The sequence below is a fragment of the Gigantopelta aegis genome, chromosome 2 (assembly GCF_016097555.1).
Source record: "Gigantopelta aegis isolate Gae_Host chromosome 2, Gae_host_genome, whole genome shotgun sequence".
NCBI lineage: Eukaryota > Metazoa > Mollusca > Gastropoda > Neomphalida > Peltospiridae > Gigantopelta > Gigantopelta aegis.
In genome coordinates this window covers 28,896,602-28,900,639 of record NC_054700.1, presented here as the reverse complement: position 1 = coordinate 28,900,639, position 4,038 = coordinate 28,896,602, and positions in this window count along the sequence as shown.

Sequence of the window (4,038 nt, the reverse complement as noted above, 5' to 3'; positions counted from 1 at the left end):
CCGGCAGTGTGGCGTTTATATATTATATTCAGTGTAACAATGTATGTAAACGGTGTTGCAATTACTAGCATTTGTCATAAGCATTTTACTTGTAGAATGAGGGAATATTACATTTCATGACGTCTAGCTTTCAAAATTCGAACTCGACCCACCAGAGTCTAGATGCCTTGAAAATTCCCTGCTAGTGGCTAGTACCTTCCATGCAATTGTTGTTGGAGAAAACCAGAAAACGGTGGAGGCAAAGATAATGTGTTCGTCTGTTACTTAAATGAGTGGGTATCGACTGTTGTAGCCTACGTGGATGAATGCGTACATTTCGCTGGAGCAGTAATAAATGTCTCATTGAACGAGTATGTTCGTGATCCATGAAGATGTGTGTCTGTGTGACCGCGCGATCATAAAAGTTACAAGTTAAAGAACATGAACATTGCCTGGCATGTGAATGAAGTGCCATAGTTTTCAAATATTCCGAGCTATTCTACAAGTTTGAGATGATGCTCTAATTGATCTTATTGTTAACAAACGCTACTATTCCACCAAGACAGGATATTGTCCCGAAGGGGGCGGGATTTAGCTCAGTCGGTTGGGGTGCTTGCTGCGCAGGATCGAACCACTTAGGTGAAGCCATTTAACTGGTTTGTTTGTTTGTTTGTTTCTCTCATTTCAACCAGTGCACCACAACTGGACAAACGCCGTGGCATGTGCTTTCCTGTCTGTGGGAAAGTGCATATAAAAGATCCGTTTCTGCATTAGGACAAATGTAGCGGGTTTCCTTTGATGACTACGAACCAGTATTACCGAATGTTTGACATCCAATAGCCGATGATTATTTAATCAGTGTGCTCTAATGGTGTCGTTAAACAAAACAAACTTTATTTTTGGTCCCTTAGTTACGTTGACAATGCGAAACGCTATGTAGATCTGCAAACTATAAATCTCATGATTTAACGAAAACCCGGAATAGTGGAAGCAAGTAATGTTTCACAAGTACATGGAATTAGGTTTGCAAGACCCCATACACACACCGCGTTTAGTCTATGGTTGTATGCGGGAACGTTTAGATTGCATGCGATGGGCTTATAGGTCTACTAGGTTATTCCCCCCCCCCCCCCCCAACAAAAAAAACCAAAAAAAAAAAAAAAACCAAATAAATAAAATAATAATAATATGATCGCCGTGTAGACGGACCAGCCTTCATTATTAACAGCCAAGACTATATGTATACGGCCGCGTATATTGTTATTAAAGGGACATTCCTGAGTTTGCTCCATTGTAAGATGTTTCCGACTAATAAAATATTTCTACGATTAAACTTAATAAATATATTTCCATGTTTAGAATATCAGTGTCTGTATATTCAATGTGTTTCTGGTTGTCTTAATATTTCTAAGAAGCCCAAAGTGGATTTTGTCTTCAAATAATTTCGTACGTACGAAAAAAAACCCAATATTTTAGGAAATACTTATCAGAAACGATCAGAAACACGTTTAATACACAGCCACTAATATTTTGTGCAGAAAAATATATTTGATATGTAATTACAATCGTTAAAAGGTATCTGTTAATCGATAACATCTTAAAAATTGCAGCAAACTCAGGAATGTCCCTTTAATGTGAGTAAATATAGGCGTATACTATCCCAAAACAAACCAATCTGATTAAAATAGCTCTACTGGGTCTACCAGTAGATCTAACAGCATTGCGTGGACTCCCATGTCCAGGTGACATTTCATCTATAAATAACAATTTAAATATCGACCAATTACACATCGCCTTTTATAGCGTTATTCGGGAGCATACAAATTCTAAAAATATCGGGCGAGACTATTTATGCAATAGACGAACTTTTTTGTTTTTTTTCGTCTTGAAACAAATTTTATATAAAATGTTATATTGCAATTAGTTTCCGGCATACTTCGTAATTCACCCGAATAATTTCATAATCCCGAATGTTTTCAAATTCTTTTCAAATCACTGGCATGATTTTGCGAGTAATATTTTGATTGGTCGGATGAAAGGTCAACTGGACATGAGCTCCAACGGGCTGCTGTTAGATCCACATGTAATAGTGGAGCTAATTTTAATTAGATTGAAAACAAACGCACAAATGCTTGATTTTATTAACATATGACAATTTTACGTATAACGATGTTCAAATCATGAATACAATGCCATTTGGTGATCCAAACATATTGCCTTTGTTACAGTCCACAAAGCGCAGGTACCACGAAAAAAAAAAAAACCCCACAATCGTGCGATTATTATAAAAGAACACCCCCACCCCCCACCCCCCACCCCCATATGCAAACCAAGTTATCTGTGCGTTCTGCACGTGGAACATGGATACGTGCGCTGTAAAAATGCAGGGTTTTCAATTACTTGACTTCATTATATTGGTTACTGCACAACATCAAACACTCGGTGAAGCACAACGAACAGCATCATTGGTCGTAACAGGCAGGCGAATCCAGGTTGGCCCAAGCATTGATGTTCCATGTATCCCCAAGCACCATATCGTGATTGTTATAATGGTTCCAGCAGCATCAGACAATACGTGACCTACCAAGATCAGGCTCACCACTGGTAATTCATCTACGGCAAAGGCCCACCAGGTTTACGTCTCAGACGATGCGGAACCGACTGTGCGAGGCAGGTAGCCGAGCCAGAAGGCCTGTAGGCCTAAGAGATGTCCTTTTGACTTGACAATGACAACTACGACGTCAGTGGTGTTTAGTGCACAAATTATGGCCTTAATTGCGATGGAGAAATGTATGGTTTAGTGACGACTCGGTTGTTGTTTTTTGCTTCATCGCGCTGATGGAAGTATTGGAAGATGCCAAGTGTACCTAGGTCGTCGTGAACGTTATGCTGCAAACTACATACAGGACGTAGATCGATTCTGTGGTGGTAGTGCGATCACGAGAGCAGCAAGTGACCAGACTAACCTGGTTCACATCCAAGGCAACTTAACGACACATATATATCGAGATAGAATTTTACAGCCACATATATCGTTCCAATTATAGATAACGACAATGCAAGACCACATACAGCTAGACTAACAGCATAGCTACACACCAACAACATTCAGGTCCTGCCCTGCTAGATCTCCGGATCTGAACCCCATACAACATTGATGGGATGCGTTGGATAGACGACTAATACAGCATCGACCACAGCCACATACTATTCCACAGTTGGCATGTAATTCGTAATCTTATTGCTTCCATAGGAAGGATATGTCAGGCAGGTCTTGACTCCCATGGTGGGCACACATAATATCAGGGCCGTAGCTAGCAGGAAGCATTATAGAAAGTAAAAGAAAAGGAGTTTTAGAGTCCTGCTGTTTTCCGTTCATCCATTAAATACACATTTCCAGTGTAAACAACATCTACTTTTTAGTTTCTTTTTTGGGAGAGTATAATTATATGAGTAGGCTCTAAACGGTGCATGCGTTTGGGGTATGATAGAGGAAATCCGCTGTATTTTTCCATTAATAGTGAGGGGTCTTTTATATGCACCATCCCATAGACAGGATAGCACATACCACAGCCTTTGATATACCAGTCGTGGTGCACTGGCTGGAAAGAGAAATAACCCAAAGAGTCCACCGACGGGGATCGATCCTAGACCGACCTCGCATCAGGTGAGGTCTTTACCTCTGGACAAGGTCCCGCCCCACGCTTCGGACGATGTCAGCATCGAGGGGATTGGTGATGTTGTAATATATTGGACCGACCTAATTCACCTTTCAGCTGGAGATACCATTGTATAATCTGCCACATACTAGTATCACACCACCCGCCTGCTACCGATTCGATCGGGCTGCTGGTGCTCCCTTGCACCTGCCAGTGCAGGCGGTCCCTCCTCTCCCCTCCCCCACCTTTCCTGTCGTGGACGGAGGAGCCGGCCAGGCCGGCTCTTGTGCCCACGACAGGCGTGCGCTTTGACCTGACCAGGTATCTGCAACCCTGGACTCCACATTTAGAGTTGACAGCGCTGAGAAATGGTAGAGCTCCCCAAAAAGGAGGAAATCAT